This window comes from Phytophthora infestans, genomic scaffold (genome assembly GCF_000142945.1).
Source record: "Phytophthora infestans T30-4 supercont1.4 genomic scaffold, whole genome shotgun sequence".
In the NCBI taxonomy this organism is placed as follows: domain Eukaryota; phylum Oomycota; class Peronosporomycetes; order Peronosporales; family Peronosporaceae; genus Phytophthora; species Phytophthora infestans.
Window position 1 is genome coordinate 2,563,048 of NW_003303755.1, and position 16,003 is coordinate 2,579,050.

Sequence of the window (16,003 nt, forward strand, 5' to 3'; positions counted from 1 at the left end):
AAAAGCTTAACGAAGATAAGTGATGAAACTTGTTTTTATCCACCAGCAGCCCATCCAGCAGATCGCGAGCGTCAAGAAGGTTAAGCTCGCCCGACTGTAATTTCTAAAACAAATGACTCGATATCGCCCATTTCCGTCACCAGCGCTTTGGGTCTGCGATTAGTGGCTGGTGACGATAGTAGCTCGACCTGATCTTCGTCGTCCGCGTCTAAAAGCTCGCGAAGACCAAGATAGCGAGCCAGCATCGCGTACGTCGACCCACAACGGGTTTGCTGACGCAGCTTGGACCGGAGTGGTGTCTTCAGTCTATTAAAAATAAAAAGAAGAATTAAAATAACTAATTTAAAATATACAATAGTAAAAACTTTACCTCAACTTTGCCGCTTGAGTGATGGTCCTCAGTTTTTTCATTAGCGACTGGACTTGTTCGAGGTCCTGTTCGTGCGGGTCCAGTAGCGTTCGGGACTGCGAGGTTTAGCAAAAGTCGGTTGCGCTCGTAGTGCAAGATCATGCGAGCCATACTGAACAGCCTCTAGTTTGTTGGAGGTAGGTGGAATGGCAGACATCATCGTGTATATGTTGGGCTCCGTGGTGATATTTCTTTGCGCTTGCGGATCCGATCTGCAAAGCCTAGCTTTGACCCGATTCCTCTACTGGGTCGCTGCTCTCTGCTGGTCGCACGTTGAAAGGGACCTCAGTGCCTCTTTTCAGCACTCGTCAGGTCCTTCTCATGGCCACCAAGAACTATGACCACACCACCTTCAAAATGTGGAGAGTGCACGATATCCGCTCTTGGGGCTAAATAACCTTAGAAAATAAAATAAAAGGAAAAGCTTACCGAGATAGGTGGTGAAACTTGGTTTTATCTCCAGCAGCCCATCCAGCAGATCGCGAGCGTCAAGAAGGTTAAGCTCGCCCGACTGTAATTTCTTAAAAAATTGACTCGATGTCGCCCATTTCCGTCAGCAGCGCTTTGGGTCTGCGATTAGTGGCTGGTGACGATAGTAGCTCGACCTGATCTTCGTCGTCCGCGTCTTAAAGCTCGCGGAGATCAAGATAGCGAGCCAGCATCGCGTACTTCGACCCACAACGGGTTTGCTGACGCAGCTTGGTCCGGAGTGGTGTCTTCAGTCTATTAAAAATAAAAAAAGAATTAACATAACTAATTTAAAATATACAATAGTAAAGCCTTTACCTCAACTTTGCCGCTTGAGTGATGGTCCTCTGTTTTTTTCATTAGCGACTGGACTCGTTCGAGGTCCTGTTCGTGCGGGTCCAGTAGCGTTCGGACTGCAAGGTTTAGCGAAAGTCGGTTGCGCTCGTAGTGCATGATCATGCGAGCCATACTGAACAGCCTCTAGTTTATTGGAGGTAGGTGGAATGGCAGACATCATCGTGTATGTGTTGGGCTCCGCGGTGATCTTCCTACGCTTGAGGTTTCGATCAGCAAAGCCTAGCTTGACCGATTCCTCTACTGGGTCGCTGCTCCTGCTGGTCGCACGTTGAAAGGGCCTCAGTGCCTCTTTTTCAGCACTCGTCAGGTTTTCTCATGGCCACCAGGAACTTTGACCACACCACCTTAAAAATTGACTCGATGTCGCCCATTTCCGTCAGCAGCGCTTTGGGTCTGCGATTACCGTTTGGTGAGGATAGTAGATCGACCTGATCTTCGTCGTCCGCGTCTAAAAGCACGCGGAGATCAAGATAGCGAGCCAGCATCGCGTACGTCGACCCACAACGGGATTGCTGACGCAGCTTGGACCGGAGTGGTGTCTTCAGTCTATTATAAAAAAAAAAAGAATTAAGATAACTAATTTAAAATATACAATAGTAAAGCCTTTACCTCACCTTTGCCGCTTGAGTGACGCTCCTCTGTCTTTATAATTAACGACTGGACTCGGTCGAGGTACTGTTCGGGCGGGTCCAGTAGTTGTTCGGACTGCGAGGTTTAGCGAAAGTCGGTTGCGCTCGTAGTGCAAGATCATGCGAGCCATACTGAACAGCCTCTAGTTTGTTGGAGGTAGGTGGAATGGCAGACATCATTGTGTATGTGTTGGGCTCGGCTATGATCTTCCTGCGCTTATGGATTCGATCAGCAAAGCCTAGCTTGACCGATTCCTCTACTGGGTCGCTGCTCCTGCTGGTCGCACGTTGAAAGGACCTCAGTGCCTCTTTTTCAGCACTCGTCTGGTCCTTCTCATGGCCCCCACGCAGATTTGAGCACCCCCCCACTCTCAAATTCTGGGAGATTGCCCGAATATCGCTCTCTGTGGGGCTGAAGCACCACTTAGAAATTAAATAAAAGCAAAAGCTTACCGAGATAGGTGGTGAAACTTGGTTTTATCTCCAGCAGCCCATCCAGCAGATCGCGAGCGTCAAGAAGGTTAAGCTCGCCCGACTGTAATTTCTAAAACAAATGACTCGATATCGCCCATTTCCGTCACCAGCGCTTTGGGTCTGCGATTAGTGGCTGGTGACGATAGTAGCTCGACCTGACCTTCGTCGTCCGCGTCTAAAAGCTCGCGGAGATCAAGATAGCGAGCCAGCATCGCGTACGTCGACCCACAACGGGTTTGCTGACGCAGCTTGGACCGGAGTGGTGTCTTCAGTCTATTAAAAATAAAAAGAAGAATTAACATAGCTAATTTAAAATATACAATAGTAAAACCTTTACCTCAACTTTGCCGCTTGGGTGATGGTCCTCAGCTTTTCATTAGCGACTGGACTTGTTCGAGGTCCTGTTCGTGCGGGTCCAGTAGCGTTCGGACTGCAAGGTTTAGCGAAAGTCGGTTGCGCTCGTAGTGCAAGATCATGCGAGTCATACTGAACAGCCTCTAGTTTGTTGGAGGTAGGTGGAATGGCAGACATCATCGTGTATGTGTTGGGCTCCGTGGTGATCTTCTTGCGCTTGTGGATCCGATCTGCAAAGCCTAGCTTGACCGATTCCTCTACTGGGTCGCTGCTCCTGTTGGTCGCACGTTGAAAGGACCTCAGTGCCGCTTTTTTAGCACTCGTCAGGTCCTTCTCATGGCCACCAAGAACTTTGACCACACCACCTTCCAAATCTGGAGAGTGCACGATATCCGCTCTTGGGGCTAAATAACCTTAGAAAATAAAATAAAAGCAAAAACTTACCGAGATAGGTGGTGAAACTTGGTTTTATCTCCAGCAGCCCATCCAGCAGATCGCGAGCGTCAAGAAGGTTAAGCTCGCCCGACTGTAATTTCTAAAACAAATGACTCGATATCGCCCATTTCCGTCACCAGCGCTTTGGGTCTGCGATTAGTGGCTGGTGACGATAGTAGCTCGACCTGATCTTCGTCGTCCGCGTCTAAAAGCTTGCGGAGATCAAGATAGCGAGCCAGCATCGCGTACGTCAACCCACAACGGGTTTGCTGACGCAGCTTGGACCGGAGTGGTGTCTTCAGTCTATTAAAAATAAAAAGAAGAATTAAATTAACTAATTTAAAATATCCAATAGTAAAACCTTTACCTCAACTTTGCCGATTGAGTGATGGTCCTCAGTTTTTTCATTAGCGACTGGACTTGTTCGAGGTCCTGTTCGTGCGGGTCCAGTAGCGTTCGGACTGCGAGGTTTAGCGAAAGTCGGTTGCGCTCTTAGTGCAAGATCATGCGAGCCATACTGAACAGCCTTTAGTTTATTGGAGGTAGGTGGAATGGCAGACATCATCGTGTATGTGTTGGGCTCCGTGGTGATCTTCTTGCGCTTGCGGATCCGATCTGCAAAGCCTAGCTTGACCGATTCCTCTACTGGGTCGCTGCTCCTGCTGGTCGCACGTTGAAAGGGCCTCAGTGCCTTTTTTTATAGCACTCGTCAGGTCCTTCTCATGGCCACCAGGAACTTTGACCACACCACCTTCAAAATCTGGAGAGTGCACGATATCCGCTCTTGGGGCTAAATAGCCTTAGAAAATAAAATAAAAGCAAAAACTTACCGAGATAGGTGGTGAAACTTGGTTTTATCTCCAGCAGCCCATCCAGCAGATCGCGAGCGTCAAGAAGGTTAAGCTCGCCCGACTGTAATTTCTAAAACAAATGACTCGATGTCGCCCATTTCCGTCACCAGCGCTTTGGGTCTGCGATTAGTGGCTGGTGGCGATAGTAGCTCGACCTGATCTTCGTCGTCCGCGTCTAAAAGCTCGCGGAGATCAATATAGCGAGCCAGCATCGCGTACGTCGACCCACAACGGGTTTCTGACGCAGCTTGGACCGGAGTGGTGTCTTCAGTATATTAAAAATAAAAAGAAGAATTAAATTAACTAATTTAAAATATACAATAGTAAAACCTTTACCTCAACTTTGCCGCTTGAGTGATGGTCCTCAGGTTTTTCATTAGCGACTGGACTTGTCTGAGGTCCTGTTCGTGCGGGTCCAGTAGCGTTCGGACTGCGAGGTTTAGCGAAAGTCGGTTGCGCTCGTAGTGCAAGATCATGCGAGCCATACTGAACAGTCTTTAGTTTGTTGGAGGTAGGTGGAATGGCAGACATCATCGTGTATGTGTTGGGCTCCGTGGTGATCTTCTTGCGCTTGCGGATCCGATCTGCAAAGCCTAGCTTGACCGATTCCTCTACTGGGTCGCTGCTCCTGCTGGTCGCACGTTGAAAGGACCTCAGTGCCTCTTTTTCAGCACTCGTCAGGTCCTTCTCATGGCCACCAGGAACTTTGACCACACCACCTTCCAAATCTGGAGAATGCACGATATCCGCTCTTGGGGCTAAATAACCTTAGAAAATAAAATAAAAGCAAAAACTTACCGAGATAGGTGGTGAAACTTGGTTTTATCTCCAGCAGCCCATCCAGCAGATCGCGAGCGTCAAGAAGGTTAAGCTCGCCCGACTGTAATTTCTAAAACAAATGACTCGATGTCGCCCATTTCCGTCACCAGCGCTTTGGGTCTGCGATTAGAGGCTGGTGACGATAGTAGCTCGACCTGATCTTCGTCGTCCGCGTCTAAAAGCTCGCGGAGATCAAGATAGCGAGCCAGCATCGCGTACGTCGACCCACAACGGGTTTGCTGACGCAGCTTGGACCGGAGTGGTGTCTTCAGTCTATTAAAAATAAAAAGAAGAATTAAATTAACTAATTTAAAATATACAATAGTAAAACCTTTACCTCAACTTTGCCGCATGAGTGAATGGTCCTCAGTTTTTTCATTAGCGACTTGGACTTGTTCGAAGTTCTGTTTCGTGCGGGTTCCAGTAGCGTTCGAACTGCGAGGTTTAGCGAAAGTTCGGTTTGCCCCTCGTAGTCTCAGATCATGCGACTCATACTGAACAGCCTCTAGTTTGTTGGAGGTAGGTGGAATGGCAGACATCATCGTGTATATGTTGGGCTCCGTGGTGATATTCTTGCGCTTGCGGATCCGATCTGCAAAGCCTAGCTTGACCGAATCCTCTACTGGGTCGCTGCTCCTGCTGGTCGCAGGTTGAAAGGACCTCAGTGCCTCTTTTTCAGCACTCGTCAGGTCCTTCTCATGGCCACCAAGAACTTTGACCACACCACCTTCAAAATCTGGAGAGTGCACGATATCCGCTCTTGGGGCTAAATAACCTTAGAAAATAAAATAAAAGCAAAAGCTTACCGAGATAGGTGGTGAAACTTGGTTTTATCTCCAGCGGCCCATCCAGCAGATCGCGAGCGTCAAGAAGGTTAAGCTCGCCCGACTGTAATTTCTAAAACAAATGACTCGATATCGCCCATTTCCGTCACCAGCGCTTTGGGTCTGCGATTAGTGGCTGGTGACGATAGTAGCTCGACCTGACCTTCGTCGTCCGCGTCTAAAAGCTCGCGGAGATCAAGATAGCGAGCCAGCATCGCGTACGTCGACCCACAACGTGTTTGCTGACGCAGCTTGGACCGGAGTGGTGTCTTCAGTCTATTAAAAATAAAAATGAGAATTAAAATAGCTAATTTAAAATATACAATAGTAAAAACTTTACCTCAACTTTGCCGCTTGAGTGATGGTCCTCAGTTTTTTCATTAGCGACTGGACTTGTTCGAGGTCCTGTTCGTGCGGGTCCAGTAGCGTTCGGACTGCGAGGTTTAGCGAAAGTCGGTTGCGCTCGTAGTGCAAGATCATGCGAGCCAACTGAAAAGTCTCTAGTTTGTTGGAGGTAGGTGGAATGGCAGACATCATCATGTATGTGTTGGGCTCCGCGGTGATCTTCCTGCGCTTGAGGATCCGATCAGCAAAGTCTAGCTTGACCGATTCCTCTACTGGGTCGCTGCTCCTGCTGGTCGCACGTTGAAAGGACCTCAGTGCCTATTTTTCAGCACTCGTCAGGTCCTTCTCATGGCCACCAGGAACTTTGACCACACCACCTTCAAAATCTGGAGAGTGCACGATATCCGCTCTTGGAGCTAAATAACCTTAGAAAATAAAATAAAAGGAAAAGCTTACCGGGATAGGTGGTGTAACTTGGTTTTATCTCCAGCAGCCCATCCAGCAGATCGCGAGCGTCAAGAAGGTTAAGCTCGCCCGACTGTAATTTCTTAAAAAATTGACTCGATGTCGCCCATTTCCGTCAGCAGCGCTTTGGGTCTGCGATTAGTGGCTGATGACGATAGTAGCTCGACCTGATCTTCGTCGTCCGCGTCTAAAAGCTCGCGGAGATCAAGATAGCGAGCCAGCATCGCGTACGTCGACCCACAACGGGTTTGCTGACGCAGCTTGGACCGGAGTGGTGTCTTCAGTCTATTAAAAATAAAAAGAAGAATTAAATTAACTACTTTAAAATATACAATAGTAAAACCTTTACCTCAACTCTGCCGCTTGAGTGATGCTCCTCAGTTTTTTCATTAGCGACTGGACTTGTTCGAGGTCCTGTTCGTGCGGGTCCAGTAGCGTTCGGACTGCGAGGTTTAGCGAAAGTCGGTTGCGCTCGTAGTGCAAGATCATGCGAGCCATACTGAACAGCCTCTAGTTTGTTGGAGGTAGGTGGAATGGCAGACATCATCGTGTATGTGTTGGGCTCCGCGGTGATCTTCCTGCGCTTGAGGATCCGATCAGCAAAGTCTAGCTTGACCGATTCCTCTACTGGGTCGCTGCTCCTGCTGGTCGCACGTTGAAAGGACCTCAGTGCCTCTTTTTCAGCACTCGTCAGGTCCTTCTCATGGCCACCAGGAACTTTGACCACACCACCTTCAAAATCTGGAGAGTGCACGATATCCGCTCTTGGGGCTAAATAACCTTAGAAAATAAAATAAAAGCAAAACCTTACCGAGATAGGTGGTGAAACTTGGTTTTATCTCCAGCAGCCCATCCAGCAGATCGCGAGCGTCAAGAAGGTTAACTGTAATTTCTTAAAAAAATGACTTGATGTCGCCCATTTCCGTCACCAGCGCTTTGGGTCTGCGATTAGTGGCTGGTGACGATAGTAGCTCGACCACATCTTCGTTGTCCGCGTTTATAAATTCGCGGAGATCAAGATAGCGAGCCAGCATCGCGTACGTCGACCCACAACGGGTTGCTGACGCAGCTTGGAACGGAGTGATGGCTTCATTATATTAAAAATAAAAAAAAGAATTAAAATAACTAATTTAACATATACAATAGTAAAACCTTTACCTCAACTTTGCCGCTTGGGTGATGGTCCTCAGATTTTTCATTAGCGACTGGACTCGTTCGAGGTCCTGTTCGTGTGGGTCCAGTAGCGTTCGGACTGCGAGGTTTAGCAAAAGTCGGTTGCGCTCGTAGTGCAAGATCATTCGAGCCATACTGAACAGCCTCTAGTTTGTTGGAGGTAGGTGGAATGGCAGACATCATCGTGTATGTGTTGGGCTCCGTGGTGATCTTCTTGCGCTTGCGGATCCGATTAGCAAAGCCTAGCTTGACCGATTCCTCTACTGGGTCGCTGGTCCTGCTGGTCGCACGTTGAAAGGGCCTCAGTGCCTCTTTTTCAGCACTCGTCAGGTCCTTCTCATGGCCACCAAGAACTTTGACCACACCACCTTCCAAATCTGGAGAGTGCACGATATCCGCTCTTGGGGCTAAATAGCCTTAGAAAATAAAATAAAAGCAAAATCTTACCGAGATAGGTGGTGAAACTTGGTTTTATCTCCCGCAGCCCATCCAGCAGATCGCGAGCGTCAAGAAGGTTAAGCTCGCCCGACTGTAATTCCTTAAAAAATTGACTCGATGTCGCCCATTTCCGTCAGCAGCGCTTTGGGTCCGCGATTAGAGGCTGGTGACGATAGTAGCTCGACCACATCTTCGTCGTCCGCGTTTATAAATTCGCGGAGATCAAGATAGCGAGCCAGCATCGCGTACGTCGACCCACAACGGGTTTGCTGACGCAGCTTGGACCGGAGTGGTGTCTTCATTATATTAAAAATAAAAAGAAGAATTAAAATAACTAATTTAACATATACAATAGTAAAACCTTTACCTCAACTTTGCCGCTTGGGTGATGGTCCTCAGATTTTTCATTAGCGACTGGAGTCCTGTTCGTGTGTGTCCAGTAGCGTTCGGACTGCGAGGTTTAGCGAAAGTCGGTTGCGCTCGTAGTGCAAGATCATGCGAGTCATACTGAACAGCCTCTAGTTTGTTGGAGGTAAGTGGAATGGCAGACATCATCGTGTATGTGTTGGGCTCCGTGGTGATCTTCCTGCGCTTGAGGATCCGATCAGCAAAGTCTAGCTTGACCGATCCTCTACTGGGTCGCTGCTCCTGCTGGTCGCACGTAGAAAGGACCTTAGTGCCGCTTTTTCAGCACTCGTCAGGTCCTTCTCATGGCCATCAAGAACTTTGACCACACCATCTTCCAAATCTGGAGAGTGCACGATATCCGCTCTTGGGGCTAAATAACCTTAGAAAATAAAATAAAAGCAAAAGCTTACCGAGATAGGTGGTGAAACTTGGTTTTATCTCCAGCAGCCCATCCAGCAGATCGCGAGCGTCAAGAAGGTTAAGCTCGCCCGACTGTAATTTCTAAAACAAATGACTCGATATCGCCCATTTCCGTCAGCAGCGCTTTGGGTCTGCGATTAGTGGCTGGTGACGATAGTAGCTCGACCTGATCTTCGTCGTCCGCGTCTAAAAGCTCGCGGAGATCAAGATAGCGAGCCAGCATCGCGTACGTCGACCCACAACGGGTTTGCTGACGCAGCTTGGAACGGAGTGATGTCTTCATTATATTAAAAATAAAAATAAGAATTAAAATAACTAATTTAACATATACAATAGTAAAACCTTTACCTCAACTTTGCCGCTTGAGTGATGGTCCTCAGTTTTTTCATTAGCGACTGGACTTGCTCGAGGTCCTGTTCGTGCGGGTCCAGTAGCGTTCGGACTGCGAGGTTTAGCGAAAGTCGGTTGCGCTCGTAGTGCAAGATCATTCGAGCCATACTGAACAGCCTCTAGTTTGTTGGAGGTAGGTGGAATGGCAGACATCATCGTGTATGTGTTGGGCTCCGTGGTGATCTTCCTGCGCTTGAGGATCCGATCTGCAAAGCCTAGCTTGACCGATTCCTCTACTGGGTCGCTGGTCCTGCTGGTCGCACGTTGAAAGGGCCTCAGTGCCTCTTTTTCAGCACTCGTCAGGTCCTTCTCATGGCCACCAAGAACTTTGACCACACCACCTTCAAAATCTGGAGAGTGCACGATATCCGCTCTTGGGGCTAAATAGCCTTAGAAAATAAAATAAAAGCAAAAGCTTACCGAGATAGGTGGTGAAACTTGGTTTTATCTCCAGCAGCCCATCCAGCAGATCGCGAGCGTCAAGAGGGTTAAGCTCGCCCGACTGTAATTTCTTTGAAATTGACTCGATGTCGCCCATTTCCGTCAGCAGCGCTTTGGGTCTGCGATTAGAGGCTGGTGACGATAGTAGCTCGACCTGATCTTCGTCGTCCGCGTCTAAAAGCTCGCGGAGATCAAGATAGCGAGCCAGCATCGCGTACGTCGACCCACAACGGGTTTGCTGACGCAGCTTGGAACGGAGTGATGTCTTCATTATATTAAAAATAAAAAAAAGAATTAAAATAACTAATTTAACATATACAATAGTAAAACCTTTACCTCAACTTTGCCGCTTGGGTGATGGTCCTCAGATTTTTCATTAGCGACTGGAGTCCTGTTCGTGTGGGTCCAGTAGCGTTCGGACTGCGAGGTTTAGCAAAAGTCGGTTGCGCTCGTAGTGCAAGATCATGCGAGCCAACTGAACAGCCTCTAGTTTGTTGGAGGTAGGTGGAATGGCAGACATCATCGTGTATGTGTTGGGCTCCGTGGTGATCTTCCTGCGCTTGAGGATTCGATCAGCAAAGCCTAGCTTGACCGATTCCTCTACTGGGTCGCTGCTCCTGCTGGTCGCACGTTGAAAGGACCTCAGTGCCTCTTTTTCAGCACTCGTCAGGTCCTTCTCATGGCCACCAAGAACTTTGACCACACCACCTTCCAAATCTGGAGAGTGCACGATATCCGCTCTTGGGGCTAAATAGCCTTAGAAAATAAAATAAAAGCAAAATCTTACCGAGATAGGTGGTGAAACTTGGTTTTATCTCCAGCAGCCCATCCAGCAGATCGCGAGCGTCAAGAGGGTTAAGCTCGCCCGACTGTAATTCCTTAAAAAATTGACTCGATGTCGCCCATTTCCGTCAGCAGCGCTTTGGGTCCGCGATTAGAGGCTGGTGACGATAGTAGCTCGACCTGATCTTCGTCGTCCGCGTTTATAAATTCGCGGAGATCAAGATAGCGAGCCAGCATCGCGTACGTCGACCCACAACGGGTTTGCTGACGCAGCTTGGAACGGAGTGATGTCTTCATTATATTAAAAATAAAAATAAGAATTAAAATAACTAATTTAACATATACAATAGTAAAACCTTTACCTCAACTTTGCCGCTTGGGTGATGGTCCTCAGATTTTTCATTAGCGACTGGACTCGTTCGAGGTCCTGTTCGTGTGGGTCCAGTAGCGTTCGGACTGCGAGGTTTAGCGAAAGTCGGTTGCGCTCGTAGTGCAAGATCATTCGAGCCATACTGAACAGCCTCTAGTTTGTTGGAGGTAGGTGGAATGGCAAACATCATCGTGTATGTGTTGGGCTCCGCGGTGATCTTCCTGCGCTTGAGGATCCGATCAGCAAAGCCTAGCTTGACCGATTCCTCTACTGGGTCGCTGCTCCTGCTGGTCGCACGTTGAAAGGACCTCAGTGCCTCTTTTTCAGCACTCGTCAGGTCCTTCTCATGGCCACCAAGAACGTTGACCACACCACCTTCAAAATCTGGAGAGTGCACGATATCCGCTCTTGGGGCTAAATAACCTTAGAAAATAAAATAAAAGCAAAAACTTACCGAGATAGGTGGTGAAACTTGGTTTTATCTCCAGCAGCCCATCCAGCAGATCGCGAGCGTCAAGAAGGTTAAGGCCGTGTTCGCAGATAGTCTCATTTCCAGAAAACGAACATTTCGGCTGGTCTCGCTCAAGAAGCGTCAGTTCCGAAAACGACATTTTAGAAAAACGTGTTCGCACGAAAGTCAATCTCGTCATTATATCGATGGACAGTAAAACGAGGTGGAAGACCAAGAAATAGTGACCACCAGTTTCCGAACACAAGCAAACTTCAAGATGGACCAGCCAACGGAGGACGAAGTCGAGGAAGATATGATGCTACTACTCGCGCTAGAGCTTCTCATCGATGACAGCAGTGACGACGATGACCTCGCGCCTGCAGACAAGATCCCGCGGCTCCTTGGGATGACTTCAGAGAACGGAAAGAGGCCGTTCGAGGCGATTTACAACTCGCGGAATCGCTCGCTGTTTCGTGACCATTTCCGTATGAGCCGCTCATCGTTCGATGTGCTCTTTGACCGCTGCGCGCGATTTTTCCCCGAGACGATACGTGACCAGCGGGAGGCGCTCGGGGTGACACTGGACTGACTTGGGAGTGCGCTAGCGTGCTGAAAGCAGGAGATATGCTTTGATTTGTCGTACTCGACCGTGCACAAGTATAGAATGTTGGGGTTGACGGCAATCTTACGTGGTCTTGGCGATTTGATGGTGCTTCCTACGCGCGTTCCTTCCAAGTTCAAGACAAAGCTCCCCTACTTTGACCAAGCGATATGTGCAATTGATGGTGCTTACATCCCTATCACCGTTGCTCGAGCCGACTGTGACCGTTTCCGGAACCGAAAAGGATGGATCTCCACAAACGTACTCGTTGCCAGCGATTGGAGCATGCGCGTGTGCTTTGCATACGTGGGAGCAGAAGGCAGTGCGCATGACGCGACCGTATTGGACTGGAGCAAGTTGATTGCGATGGTTCCCGAGGATATATTCGTTCTCGCAGACGCTGGATACGGTCTTACCGAGAAGGTTTTGACGCCATTCAGAAGCACACGGGACCACTTGAAGGAATGGGCGAAGAGACCGAACGGCCGGCCTCAAACCCCACAGGAGCTGTTCAATCTGCGCCACGCTAAGGTTCGCAACATCGTTGAGCGACTTATTGGTATCCTAAAACGCCGGTTCCGAGTGCTTCGCAGCGGTATGGAATGCGAATTCCCGACAACTAAATCCGTCATCTACGCGTGTATGTTGCTGCACAACTTCATTCGGGCCGTAGACGCCAGCGATCAGGCTTAGGATCTATCGCAGGTCCCTTGATTCGTCGGCACAGAGCGCGACAGGCAAGCACAGCAAACCAATAGTGATGAGGCGCCTCCGCAGGACGCTGACTCTCCACAAGAACACGTAGATGACGCAGCGCGGATCCGATTTGACTTCAGCAACGGCACGGCGTGGCGATCTTGGATGGCACAAGCCATGTGGGACGAGTATGTAGAGTTTCAGCGGCCCCCAGAGGAGGCTAGCTCCGGTGAGAGCGACTACGCGACCAGCGAGGACGGCCAGGGAGCTGAAGATCGAGATAGCGATATTCAAGAAGAGGATCTATAGAATGGAACGATAATCACGTAGCGATTCGAGAAGCACGCGCACTAAAAACAACGCATAATACGTTGACGACCACATATGAGGGCCATCTAGACTTACGGTGAGTGAGATGGCGAAAACCCCGTGTCATCATAGTCTTCGCAGTCCTTGCTTCCCGCCTCCGAGCGCTTGGCTGAGCGATCTTCATCTCGAAATACTCGGTGACTACTTTCATCATCGCGATCTTCTCGTTTCCACCGCTTTTTGATTTCTCGGCTTCTCGGTGCTCCGCTTGAGCACCACCACGAATGCGTTTGATATTTTCCTTCCGCTTTTGAGCACTTGGTGGATCTGCAACTCACGTGCCATCTTCTGCGGCCGAGTCCAGATTTGACAAAACGTCATCGAGCGTCGACGCGCTTTCACCAGTTGCACGAGCATCACCTGCACGATCCCGTCAGCTCTCATATCTAGGCCACATTTGATCCATCTCACTCACCGGCAATGTGGCTGCATACAACATGATGCTCAAAGCCTTCTTCGCGGAACTGAAGCAAACGCGCCTTCTGCTTGGGCTTGGCCGCAAGTAGACGCTCCCACGCATCTTCTCCCATGGTTGTCTTTCCTGTCGTGGAACACACACCAACTCCACTCAAACTCGAAATGTATTTGAACAGATCGTAGTCGTTCATGATGCGATCGAGCTTGGACTTGTACTGCGCTATGAGCAGCAATCAAACCGTTCACAGCAGTCAGCACCAGAGGATAGACCCATACAATATCAGCTCCCACCTTTCTCGCGTTCAACTCCAAACTCGGCGTTGAGCTTTTTGACGATGTCTGTCCATCCTTTTGCTTTGATTCCCTTGTCGGCCTTGTACGACGGATTGTTGCGCGCCTCCAGGAACGCGTCTAGGAACTTCTTGACTTGATCTTCGTTCCACTTGGCCCGGTCTGACGTCATTGAGCTCGGCGTTATTGCGCGCGACGCTCGTGTGTGCTTTTCCGCGCTCTCCGTTCGTGCCGTTTCCCTTTGTGAAGCGCCAAAGGAAATGCCTGCGACCATCACTCCTATGTCACAAGAGAGGGGGTCACAAGAGAGGGGGTCCAAGATGAAGCCGAAAATTCGGCTGTGAAGTCGAATTTTGAAATGATTCATTTTGGGGTCAAAGTGGGGTTTCCCTTTTCTCGTGTTTACGGGCTTCACTTTCTCGAAAATAGCATTTTGGGCTCGAAATGAACATTTTAGCAGGTGCGCTAACACGGCCTAAGCTCGCCCGACTGTAATTTCTAAAACAAATGACTCGATATCGCCCATTTCCGTCACCAGCGCTTTGGGTCTGCGATTAGTGGCTGGTGACGATAGTAGCTCGACCACATCTTCGCCGTTCGCGTTTATAAATTCGAGGAGATCAAGATAGCGAGCCAGCATCGCGTACGTCGGACCCACAACGGGTTTCTGCCGCAGCTTGGCCCGGAGTGGTGTCTTCAGTCTATTAAAAATAAAAGAAGAATTAAAATAACTAATTTAACATATACAATAGTAAAACCTTTACCTCAACTTTGCCGCTTGAGTGATGGTCCTCAGTTTTTTCATTAGCGACTGGACTCGTTCGAGGTCCTGTTCGTGCGGGTCCAGTAGCGTTCGGACTGCGAGGTTTAGCGAAAGTCGGTTGCGCTCGTAGTGCAAGATCATGCGAGCCATACTGAACAGCCTCTAGCTTGTTGGAGGTAGATGGAATGGCAGACATCATCGTGTATGTGTTGGGCTCCGCTATGATCTTCCTGCGCTTGAGGATCCGATCAGCAAAGCCTAGCTTGACCGATTCCTCTACTGGGTCGCTGCTCCTGCTGGTCGCACGTTGAAAGGACCTCAGTGCCTCTTTTTCAGCACTCGTCAGGTCCTTCTCATGGCCACCAGGAACTTTGAGCACACCACCCTCAAAATCTGGGAGAGTGCACGATATCCCGCTCTTGGGGCTAAATAACCTTTAGAAGAAAAACATAAAAGCAAAAGCTTACCGACGATAGTGTGGTGAAACTTGGTTTTTATCTTCCAGCGGCCCATCCAGCAGATCGCGAGCGTCAAGAAGGTTAAGCTCGCCCGACTGTAATTTCTTAAAAAATTGACTCGATGTCGCCCATTTCCGTCAGCAGCGCTTTGGGTCTGTGATGAGTGGCTGGTGACGATAGTAGCTCGACCACATCTTCGTTGTCCGCGTTTACAAATTCGCGGAGATCAAGATAGCGAGCCAGCATCGCGTACGTCGACCCACAACGAGTTTGCTGACGCAGCTTGGACCGGAGTGGTGTCTTCAGTCTATTAAAAAAAAAATTAACATAACTAATTTAACATATACAATAGTAAAAACTTTACCTCAATTTTGCCGCTTGAGTGATGGTCCTCAGTTTTTTCATTAGCGACTGGACTTGTTCGAGGTCCTGTTCGTGCGGGTCCAGAAGCGTTCGGACTGCGAGGTTTAGCGAAAGTCGGTTGCGCTCGTAGTGCAAGATCATGCGAGCCATACTGAACAGTCTCTAGTTTGTTGGAGGTAGGTGGAATGGCAGACATCATCGTGTATGTGTTGGGCTCCGCGGTGATCTTCCTGCGCTTGAGGATCCGATCAGCAAAGCCCAGCTTGACCGATTCCTCTACTGGGTCGCTGCTCCTGCTGGTCGCACGTTGAAAGGACCTCAGTGCCTCTTTTCAGCACTCGTCAGGTCCTTCTCATGGCCACCAAGAACTTTGACCACACCACCTTCAAAATCTGGAGAGTGCACGATATCCGCTCTTGGGGCTAAATAACCTTAGAAAATAAAATAAAAGGAAAAGCTTACCGAGATAGGTGGTGAAACTTGGTTTTATCTCCAGCGGCCCATCCAGCAGATCGCGAGCGTCAAGAAGGTTAAGCTCGCCCGACTGTAATTTCTAAAACAAATGACTCGATATCGCCCATTTCCGTCACCAGCGCTTTGGGTCTGCGATTAGTGGCTGATGACGATAGTAGCTCGACCTGATCTTCGTCGTCCGCGTCTAAAAGCTCGCGGAGATCAAGATAGCGAGCCAGCATCGACGTGACGTCGACCCACAACGGGTTTGCTGACGCAGCTTGGTGA